Raw genomic sequence first — 12136 nt, forward strand, 5'->3', positions numbered from 1 at the left:
CCTTCCACTAATGTCGAAATGTTTATTGGTAGAAAGGAAAATGATGAAACAATTTTTCGCTGATACTAAAACACTCTCCAGGAATGATGGTAAATAGACTTCTTTAGATATGAAAGTGTTGAAGGGGCACCAGAGAGTGTGTGATGCTCAGGATGAGGAATCAGCAAAGACAATTAGCAAAGAAATTGACTGTCTTAAGTGACAAATAAAATGTTCAGACAACAGAAATCCAAGAAATAATCTCAGATCATATGGTGTTCCAGAGGTTTCAAATGGCAGAGATATAATTGCCTGCCTAACATAGATTATCCCTCAACTAATACTTTGAGTTTTATACCCTTATTAATCGAAAATCACATTTTATTGGTCAGGATTTTTTCTAATGTATAAGGTGTCAGACCTAAAGGAACTATCAGTCTTTTCAGTTAGTTCACAGATTTTAATTGTAGTTTTGTCTCTGGCTAAGCAGAAAAAAATGGTTGTTACTGGTAAGACATAAGGTTTTCTTTTCACAGGATGTTTTTTATGTGACTACGACCAAAAGAAAAGAGATCATTGAGCTTGCCCCAGTTTTCAGATCCATGAGTGCCAGAATTGGTCTAGTGCATCCTTGTCTCCCTAAAGTTACATATCAAATGAGCTTTTTTCAATTAAAGATCCTCCAACGTTAAGGTGCTTTGTTTATTCACTTAAGGGAGAGGTAATGGATGTTTGTAAAAACTACACTTCTTAATACTTTCCCGCTCAAAATTCACATTTAGCTTGTAACACTTAATCATGATGTTTTCTTGTAGAAGGCACGTTTTAAGAGTTTGGAATCTGTGTATCTAAGTGTGTTCTATATCATCTAATGCTTTTCTTTCTCCTCTTTTGTCAAATTGGTTGTCAAGGTCCGGGCTTTTCTGGTTTATGAATGATTGATTTTTTTTTAGCACAGACTAAAAATAGATTAATTGGGGACTCCCTTAAAAGGAAGAAAAGGCACAGTACTTGTCATCACTCCAGGGTTGTCAAGATGTTGTCTGTCCATTATATTAAAATATGGTTACTCCTTATGCTCTCAGGTCTACTAGGATGATATCCACAACACCCTCGGGAAAAAACAGACACCAGAACACCCAGGTAAGTGTAACTGGAGAATTACAGCATCAATAGCCCTCCCTCTCTTTCCTGTAATAGTCACAAACCAAACTTAAATAGTCCTGTCACCATCCGGTGTGCATACTTAAAACATCTGTGTGTTTGCGTCACTTTCCAAAACATTTAGGTTTCCTGTCAGGAGGTTGGTTGCTTCTCTTCCCCCAGTAGGAGGTTCCCTCATCCCCTTGAAACATTTACCACTGACAAGAGAAGGGAAGAGGGGGACACCAAGCCAAAGTATTGTAAGATAAATTTAGTTGAAAAATCTGGGGCCTGAAGCACCAGGTGTGAGGAAAATAGTTCTTTTAGCTTTTCAAATACTTTTAGTGTTGCAGGCATAGTTGTTTTAACTGTTTATTGGCCCTGGGTTTTTGTTTATCAGGAGGTCTGTAAAGAGGATGGACCAATAGGAAAATAGGGAACAAAGTGGCGGTAATTCTCCAGGAGACCTAAAAAAAGCCCTCAAATCTCTTTTCATCTTTGGGAAGAAGACTTGTGTGTTATTAGTGACTTTTTATTTTGGGGATTGGATGATCCCTTTCTATAACAAGTAGCCTAGATATTTCACTTGTCAGGCAGACAAATTACTTTTTTTAAACTTTTTTTTTATGATGTTTGATTTCTGAGACCGCTGTCTCTATACGTTTTATATATTGAAGTAACTCTGGAAGCCTGTAAAATACTCTCAAGAAGGGTTCTTCGATACTGGGCAAAGGGCATAAAGGGGCTTTGGGGGCTGATATATTTGACACATGATACACTCACTGCAGTACTTCCTAATGTAATTGTATATCCCGGGCCACTAGACATGCTCCAGATTGGCTTTTGTATTCTTTTCCTTACTACAGTGACTCCTAATAAATGACCATGCGCTAGGTACATTACTTTCCCTCTCAATGGTTCAGGGTCTAAGAGCTGGATGGGTTGTGATTTTCTCCCTTTCACATATAATAGGTGTAAAAATTGCTTCTTTTTGCATGTTCAACTCCACAATTTCGGACTGATGCTGCCAGTTTTTAAACTCCGAGAGTGCACTGAGGCCTGTTAACCAGACCTCAGTACCAGTGTTTTAACCCTAGACAAATTGCATGTTAAACTGGATACACCCAATTGGTAAGGCCTACCTTATCTTTAAGTCCCTAGTATACGGTACTCGGGTCATGTAAGACAGAGTGTCTACTCAAGGCTGCAGCACTGTTTGTGCCACCCTTTGTGTGACAAAGTACAATCTGGCTCCCAGCCTGCCACTGCAGATTGAAGGATGGTGATTTCACTGCCAGTTCGACTTTGCAATTTCAACCCATGGCACAGCCACCCTATCCATTACTATTACATGTAAGCCTCTGCTAAGGAAGGCATCTAGAGTACTATGGCAAGGAGCTATATCTTGTTAAGTGAGACATATGTTTTACAATATTTCTTGGCTCATAGAAGATCTGATTCCCAGCCCCAGTCCAAAGCAGAGACTCCAAGGGTCAGTTTGGTGACTTCCCCAAATGCACTGGGGACATTAAAGCTGAAAGAGCCCAAATCACATCTCTAGAAGCCACTGCAGAAGTTTTGCCACTGCTGGACACTGCAAAGGATAATTTGGAGATTGCCAAAAGGTGCACCTATGTCTGGTGGACCCATGGGTGTTACTTGTGACCAGATTCGCTGACTAAGAGGGACACTAGCCCCCACAAAAGATTTTTACTGTGACTGCTGTTTTGCAAAAGTGCAAGGTCTGCATCGTCAGCCCTTGGGAACCTGTGCAGAAGACTTTGTGGGGCAGAGTCGCCCCTCTGATCTGTGAATTGAGGACTCAACTGGACTTCACCTCCGTTGACCGCACAGCATCGGGAGCATCCGAAGTATCCTAGAGCACCTATAGCCTGCATCTCTGAGCACCAGGACCACTCCATTGTCATCTATGGTGGTCACCCTGAAAAGTTTGAATCTTGCTGGAAAAATGCTCTGATGGCCAGGTAACTGCCTAAAGTATCCTTTTTGACCACAGAGACCTCAGTCCTGTCGGACTTAGTCACCCAACTTGGCCCGGAGTAGTCGAAGTAACCTTTACAAACTTTTCAAGCAATTAAATACATCCAAAAGAGAATATGGAAAAGGCACATCTACAGAGTATTTCTGCATTAGCATACAATCAAAAATATTTTAATAATTAAAATGTGCTGCATGGCACAACTCTGAAATATCATTATTTATATGTACATTACTACTAAGGTAAAGTCCCCAAAAATATGACGCAAACCAGGCAAAGTTAATCATTTGTCAACATGAAGTAGTCATTACATGTTTGAGCATCTATACTATCATATCTTAAACAAAACAGGAAAAACAATAATATTACATCAGATGACAATTATACAGCGAGATTGGTATAACTGAATTTGTCCGACTATATCTATCAAAATTAAATCCCAATATTATTGTAGAGGAGCTATACAGAACTGTTTACATTAATTAATACATCCTGCCATGGCAGAAGAACCATCACATAGGGAAATGTACACTTCTAAGTGGTAATACATTCACTCCCACAGAACAGGAAACCATAAATATGCAGATTAAATTATTTCAAATTTCTATCAACAACTTTGCTTTAGATGTCCATTCATTTTATACCTCAAGTACATGAAAAGAAGTTCCCTAAAAAATGTAAACTCTTGCCATTTTCAATTTTTTTCTGATGCATCTGATGGATTATTTGTAATGTTTGGGGTACGGTTAACTCAGGGAAGTAGATCACTCACTTTTGTGGAACGACTTTAAGTGATGTAACATATACCACAACCGTTCAAAGTAGTAATCTTGTGTAAACAGTGATGCTGCAGCACCTTGTCTCCTAATATAGAAGTTCGAAATTCAGCATGACGTTGTTTGATGATTAGAGGAGGTGGCCAAGGATCTATTTAATATTACTCCAGTTGTTTCCAATAAAGACAAAACGTAAAAAAAAACTTGATGTGGGGTTGCAAAGTAAGTTTATCAGACTTGAGAAATTGAAAAAAACAAGAACTAAGTCGTGGGATGGGACAACACTTCAAAATTATCTAGATAATAAAAGAAATTCGCAGAGGAGTACGTTTTTTTACTTTTCCAAATTTTGATTATCTAGATAGAGATTTTTTACAAGACTAGGCAGAAACATTTTATAACAGCTCTGCTGTGATTATAAATATTTTGATTAAACATGTGGATTGAAAATATGTAACATTTAGGGGAGATATTCGTAAACTGGGAAAGAAAAGAAAATAATGGTGTTGGAAAATGGGTTATTGGTAGGGCAGGTAGGTACCTACACCTAGCAACAAGCCACAAACCTCCACGTAAGTACAGTTAGGTCTCAATAAATTAATCCCAGCTCTACCCTTGGTAGCTTGGCATCGAGCGTCAAGGCTTAACTTAGGAGACAAAGTGTAAAGCATTCAAATATCACAAAACAGTAATTAAATAAAACACAGGAAACAGTTTAAAAATCCAAAACCAATTTATAAAAATAGCTTATATTTTTATCTTTAAAATGACACAAAAACGATTAAAATCGGTTCAGGGGAACCGGAGATATGAATTTTTAAAGTATTATTATTTTCTAGCGCTTAGAAACAAAAAGCGCCAATCGGGTCATCTGGTTGCACCAGGACCGGGGCAAAGTCAAACTTTCAGGCCGACCGCGATGGAGCCCTGCTCGGCTACAGGTCGCGGGAGGCCTCGGTTAAAAAGTTACCTTCTGACTTAGTCTTTATTTTGAAGTTTTTCTTCACCGGGACGAACCTGCCAGTTGGATCCGACCTCCTGGAGCCCTTGTCCGGATACGCGAAGTCGGTTTCCTCGGTGGTGATTTCTACCTTCGGACTTAGTCGTTTTTTCGAGATGAAAATCCTTCGACCGGGGTAAACCTGGATCTTGATCCGACGTCCGTGGAGCCCTTCTCGGATACGATGGCTGGAAGGTCCCGGTCAACTTTTTACGTTCGGACTTAGTCTCTTTTTTGGATGTTTTTCTTTACCGGGACGAACCACGAAGTCAGGCCGGGTCGCGGTTGAGGCAAGCCGGCTAGAATTTCCGCGTCGGGTCGGTCACTTTATGGAGCTTTTTTTCAAAAATTCTCCAATCTTTTCCAAACTTCTGGGGCTTCACCCAGATGTTCTTTCAAGGTTCTTTTGGGGTCCACAGCTCACCCCAAGGGTCCAGAAGTTCTGTGATGGTCCTTGGGGGTGCGGACTTCAACTCCCAGAATGCACCTGGCGCAAACTCCTTTTTGGCCACTGGGCAGTGGTCAGCTGGTCGCTTCTTTCAGGAGTTCGTGCAGGGGACTCTGGTTAGCAATTTTTCACCTGTAGCAAACAGGGAGTCCCTCCTTGAACCAGTTGAAGCCAGGCAAAGTCCTTCTTGTGGTGAAGCCCAAGTGTGCAGCTGGTGCAGTCCTTCTGAGTGCAGGGTCCAGGTGCAGGCCAGGGGTCCAGCAGGGCAGTCCTTCTTCTTCTTTAGTTCCTTTCTTGTTGAATTCTGGAGGGGATCTGAGGCGTGGGTGCAGGTCTGCCAGTTTTATCCTTGCTCCTGGGTGAAAAGCAGGGGGGCCCTGGTCCTCCAATCAAGGACAGGGTCGTCCCCCTGTGATGACCACTTCCTGGGAAGTGTGGCAAAAATCCATCCCAGAAGGCAATAGTCTCTAAAAATCCAAAATGGATGAATCTGATTTTTGGAGGAGAGATCTGGCTGAGCCCACCCACTGGTGTGGCTAAAAATCATAAACACACCCCTCTCCTGCCCTCTCCTAATCTAATCAAGGGGGCACCTAGCTGTCTGGGGTTGCAGGATGTGGGGGTGTTGCTGGGTGCTCCAGATGTCCTTCTCTGCCTTTGAAGACCAGTTTGGCAGCCCTCCCCCTTCCTGCTTCCCCATCTGCTGAGGGGAGATTCTCTCCCCCAAGCACATTCCTTTGTGTGAAGTCAGGTCACTTCACACCTCATTAAAGTAGCCTGGCAGAAGCTGCTGCAGGCTGGCCAATCAGAGCACAGGAGCAAAAACAATGCAGAGCTGAAATTGGCAACTTTTTAGGTAAAGTCTAAACTTTTTACCTGCACTAGTTATATTAAATCCAACAACTGGAAGTTGTGGGATTTATTATAACAATCAATTTGATACCAAATTCTTGGTATGTAACATTTAAGGAGACTTTAAAATTTAAAATAAAGTCTGCCCATTCTAGCCTTTGAAGGCCATTTACTTCAATGAGGGAAAAACGAATTTGGCTGTTTTTACCTCACCAGGGCTTATAAATCTATTTTTATAAAGTCCCTGCTTATAGTTACATGGCACCCAGCCCTAGGGGCACATAGGGCACACCTTAGGGGTGACTTATATGTAAAAATAAGGTAGTTTAAGACTTTGGAAGTACCTTTAATTCCAAAGTCGAATTTGCATATAACTTTAATTTAAAAGCAGCCAGCAAGGCAGGCTTGCTTTAAAAATGACACTGGGCACCTCAGCAATGCACCTAGGTGTGCACCACCTATGCTGTGGTCCCTAAACCTACATGCCCTACCATATACTAGGGACTTATAGGTAGGTTAACTTAGCCAATTATAATTAGCCTAATTTGCATATCCATTTTACACAGAGCACAGGCCCTGGGACTGGTTAGCAGTACCCAGGGCACCATCAGAGTCAGGAAAACACCAGCATAAAGTGGAAAATGGGGGCAAAAAGTTATGGGGCCCTTGCAATCAGCCCCAGTTTCTCACAAATGGAATCTAACGGAAGCTAATGAAAGATTTGCATATTTTGAAAACCAAACTACAAAAATGTCAAACTATTGTTAAAAAAAGGAAAATGTGAATAATCACAAGAGATGATCGTGACTATAGGGATGGTAGGCTTTTTGCTTTGCAAAGAAATATGATCAAACTATTTCCATTCAAAAAACAAGATTCTGAAAATGGAGCAGGAAAACTAGTAATGAAAGCAACCCAGATATTTAATCAATAGATGAAGTCACACCCATCACTTCTGATAATCCTTGTTTTCGTCCAGCATGTTGCTCAACCTTTTTAGAGGAATACAAATGATTCCGGATGAGTTGCAAACAAAGTCAAAGTGAGAAAAACAAAAACACAGATTCAATCGTAGGAGTCAAAACGAGGAATCTGTTGAAAAAGAGACAATAACTGGCTACATCACTGGTGATCAAACTTTAGAGACTCTGGTTAACTTAGTTGTGAATCTGTTAGATTATGCTCTTAGTCACAATGAAATAAATGCATTCTCTAGAGGATTAAATATCCATCCAGTGAATGTATATTTTCAGAAGTGCATGTTAATCTTTTCAAACTTGTTAGAACTCTTGTAATGTATGTATGTAATATAATATGGATTGGTAGAGCTTAAGCTTATCACCAGTGAGTGTATATAGGTACTGAGCAGGTGCAGGCTCTGCAAGTAGGTTAAACTGAAAAGCCAGATTTTCAGTTTCTAGTGGCAATCCATAAGTGACGTGGCTGTCCTGATGTGTTTGAGGAGGTTGTTCCAAGATTTGGCTGCCAAGTAAGAGAACACCATGCCTCCTGTCTTGCTTCTACGGACAATGAGGTGCAGCAAGGGCAAGCGATGGAGATCAGAGGTTCCTAGTTGGGTGGTGGAATTATTGGCAGTGGTTGAGGTAGGTGGGACCCAGGTTGTGTAATGCCTTGTAGGCGTGGGTGAGCATCTTGAACTCGAAGCGTTTCTGAATGATTAGCCAGTGTAGTTCTCGGACATGAGATGTGATGTGCGTGTGGCAAGGAATGTTCAGTATTAGTCTGCCAACAGCGTTTTAGATAGTTTGCAGCTTGTGTAGCAGGTGTGCAGAGATGCTGTAGGAAGGGGTGCTCCCATACTCTGGTGTGCTTGTGATGAGGGGCTGGGTGACGGTCTTTCTAGTGTCTGGATGAAGCCATTTCATGATTTTTCTAAGCATGCAGATTATGTGAAAGCGGGCGGAGGTGACAGCATTAATTTGATGTCTCATGGTGAGGTTGGTGTCCAAGATGATGGTCATGTTTCTGGCATGGTCGGAGGCTGGCCTAGTTCTGTGGGCCACCAGGTGGAGTCCCAGGGTGAGCTTTGATTGCTGAATATTAGTACTTCCATCATGTAAGTGTTGAGTTTGAGGTAGTTATCTCTCCTCCAGTTGGCCACATTGGTCATACATATTTTGACATTACTTTTGGTGCTGTTGGTGTCTTCTGATAGGGATAGGATGCGTTGGGTGTTGTTGGAGTGAGAGATGATATTTAGTCCTTTGGTCTCAATCATGCTAGAGGAGTCATGTATATGTTGAAGAGGGTGAGGCTGGGTGAAGAGCCTTGCAGAAATCCTCACCTGAGGTCCTGGAGATCTGAGGTGATTGGTTGCATTCTTCTGGTCAGAAAGGAGGCTGTCCACTTAAAAGCTGGTCCCTGGATTCCGGTTTTGTGGAGTCCGGAGAAGAGTGTGTGGTGGTAGACCGTTTCAAAAGAGGTAGAAAGGTCCAGGTGGATAAGTGCAGCAGTCAGGCCTCAATCCAGTATGGAGCAAATTTCCTCGAAAGCTGCAATGAGGGTCGTCTTGGTGCTGTAGTTGCTGCGGAAACCTGATTGCAGGATGCCCAGGAGTTAACCGCGTTAAAAGGTAGTAGGATAACTAATGCTTGCTTCCGTACTCTATGACTTTGGCTGGGAAAGGGAGCAAGGAGATGAGTCAGTAGTTGCTGAGAACTTTGGGGTCCTAGGATAGTTTCTTGAGGAGTGGGGTGACTTCTGCATGTTTCCAAGTGTCCGAGAAAGTGGTTTTAATGATAGAAGTAGTGATGATGGTTTTTATTGCAGAGCATGTTGTGGGTTTCCCTAGAGTGAAGAAAAAGTAGGGACATGGGTCTGAGGGGGCCCCAGAGTGGATGGATGCCATTATAGCTGCTGTGTTTTCGTTGGTTCCCGGGGTGCACTATGTGAGTGGGGTGACCTTGGTGATGGGGGTCAGAGGTGAGAGAAGGACGGTAGTATGTGGTTGAGGGTTGAAATCTAACTCTTAAACAGGAAAGAGTTTTTGCCACAAACCCTTATAAATTTCAAGACATTAAAGAAAAGGTATCATCGTCCAATGTGGCTATTTCCGATGTTGAAGATATACATTGTCTTTTATTTTTGGATCAGACTATGCTAAAGGAATTGAGGAGTTATTGTACGAACTTTTATTCCTGTCATCTGATGCAATATTATTGTTGTTCCTGCTTTGTTTGAGCTATAGCAGGATGCACACTTCAGTTTGTAATACGTACTTCATGTTGACAAATGATTAACTTCTCATGGTTTGTGTTATATATTTGGGTACTTTACATTTGTGGTAATGTACCTATGGATAAGGATATTTCAGAGTTGTATCATGAAACACATTTTAATTATTAAACTAGTTTTGATTGTATTTGAAAGTATGCTTATTTTGCTTTAGGACAACACTAACTAAGTCCCATTTGCTTTCAGGGACAAAATGTGTTGTGAGATGAAATTAAGAATAGTTTTAGAACCATATACAGTGCTCTGAACTTGTCGCATTTTGGAGTTGATTCATTGGATATGTATATGAGTATGCTGTTGCTATTTGGTAACTACTCTGTGGTGTGCTTCCCTTTGAAGTTCCTATCTGACTCCCACAGGGCCTCTTCTTTCCATTCCAGCTACCCACTCGAACCCTTTCTCTTCTTGCATCATTTTTCGATTTCCAAGGGCTTGTGGAGCGAAGTCACAAGCGCTGCGTCGATCCGGTGGGCATTGCGTGGAAGTTTCTTCCGCACAGCAGGCGCTGCGTCGATTTCTACTCTGGAAGTCGGGCTGCGTCGTCCCAGGTGAGCTGTGCATCGATCAGGTAGGCCGTGCGTTGAAGTTCCTGTCGCAACGCAGGCGCCGCGTCGATCTTCTCCTTGCGAAGTCACGCTGCGTTGTTCCGGTTCGGCGTGTGGTGAATTTCTCACTGCGGAGCAGGCTGTGCGTCGGTTTTAGAAAGCTGTGCATCAAATTTTCACCGCACAAGGAGTCCAATTGCAAGAGGAGAGTCTTTTTGGTCCTGAGACTTCAGGGAATAGGAGGAAAGCTCTATCCAAGCCCTTGGAGAGCAGTTCTTCACCACAGCCAGGGAGCAACAAGGCAGCAATCCTTCACAGAAAGCAGTCAGGTGAGTCCTTTGGGCAGCCAGGCAGTTCTTCTTGGCAGGATGCAGGTTCTGGTTCCAGTTATCTTCTCCAGGAAGTGCCTGAGTTGGACAGGGCAGAGGCCCTGTTTATATACCCAAATGTGCCTTTGAAGTGGGGGAGACTTCAAAGAGTGGCTTAGAAGTGCACCAGGTCCCCTTTCAGTTCAATCCTGTCTGCCAGGGTCCCAGTAGGGTGTGTGGCAGTCCTTTGTGTGAAAGCAGGCCCTCCACCTTCCCAGCCCAGGAAGACCCATTCAAAATGCAGATGTCTGCAAGTGAGGCTGAGTACCCTGTGTTTGGGGTGTGTCTGAGTGAATGCACAAGGAGCTGTCAACTAAACCCAGCCAGATGTGGATTGTAAGGCACAGAAAGATTTAAGTGCAGAGAAATGCTCACTTTCTAAAAGTGGTACTTTAAAATAGTAATATTAAATTCAACTTCACCAGTCAGCAGGATTTCATATCACCATTCTGGCCATACTAAATATGACCTTCCTACTCCTTTCAGATCAGCAGTTACCGCTCAAACAATGTATGAGTGCAGCCCCTATGTTAGCCTATGAAGGGAGCAGGCCTCACAGCAGTGTAAAACGAATTTAGGAGTTTTACACTACCAGGACATGTAAACTACATAGGTACATGTCCTGCCTTTTACCTACACAGCACCCTGCCCCATGGGTTACCTAGGGTATACCTTAGGGGTGTCTTATATGTTGAAAAAGGGGAGTTTTAGGCTTGGCAAGTACTTTTAAATGCCAAGTCGAATTGGCAGTGAAACTGCACACAAAGACCTTGCAATGGCCATCCTGAGACAAGGTTAAGGGGCTACTTAAGTGGGTGGCACAATCAGTGCTGCAGGCCCACGGGTAGCATTTAATCTACAGGCCCTGGGCACATATAGTGCACACTACTAGGGACTTATAAGTAAATTAAATAGTCCATTTGGGTAAGATCCAATGTTACCATGTTTAAAGGGAGAGAGCAAATGCACTTTAGCACTGGCTAGCAGTGGTAAAGTACGCAGAGTCTAAAAACCAGCAAAAATAGTGTCCAAAACGTTAGGAGTGACCACCCTAAGGCTGTCAGGTCTAATAACATACTAATGAATGTTTTAGATGTGTCAATTTACCACATGGGAGACATTATGTGGGTTGTCCTGCAAGGGCTGTTGTTTGTCTCAGATGTGGACGTATGGGTCATTTTGCCAAAGTGTGTCAGAGCAGCGGAAACAAAAATGTGAAAGTTAACAGCATCTCCAAAGCTGATCTTGTTTCAGATCAACAATTGGAAACTGAGTTCTGAGATATGATTGTAGTTGTGTTGGATGACGGTATCGTCACAGGTGATCCCAGTGAGTGTGTGGATCCCTATGTGGTTGTTGTGGTTGGAGTAAGACCCTATACTTGCTTGTGGACTCGGGAGCATGAATTACTATGGTGACTTCAGAATTATTTAAGTGAACATGGGGTACTAGGAAATTGTTTCCTCCTGATAGACCTCCAGTTTCGTATGAAGGCAGAAAGATAGAGCTTGATGGTTACATTGAGGACATTTTAGAGTTCAAAGAGCGTAAGATCCATGGTAAGGTTTATGTCGAGGACTTAATATTCTTGGATGGTTCCATCAGGGCCTTTTTGGAATGGTGCTCAAACCTGGCAATAGTGAACAGGTGATGGTGGTTACAGAACCATGTGTGTTGGAGGTACAAGGTCTGTACAATAAATTCCCTAACGTTTTTTAGGGTAAATTAGGGTGTAACAGGGGATTTAAACACAGAATTGAAGTCAAACTAG

Source organism: Pleurodeles waltl, chromosome 4_1, assembly GCF_031143425.1.
Source record: "Pleurodeles waltl isolate 20211129_DDA chromosome 4_1, aPleWal1.hap1.20221129, whole genome shotgun sequence".
Classification (NCBI taxonomy): Eukaryota; Metazoa; Chordata; class Amphibia; order Caudata; family Salamandridae; genus Pleurodeles; species Pleurodeles waltl.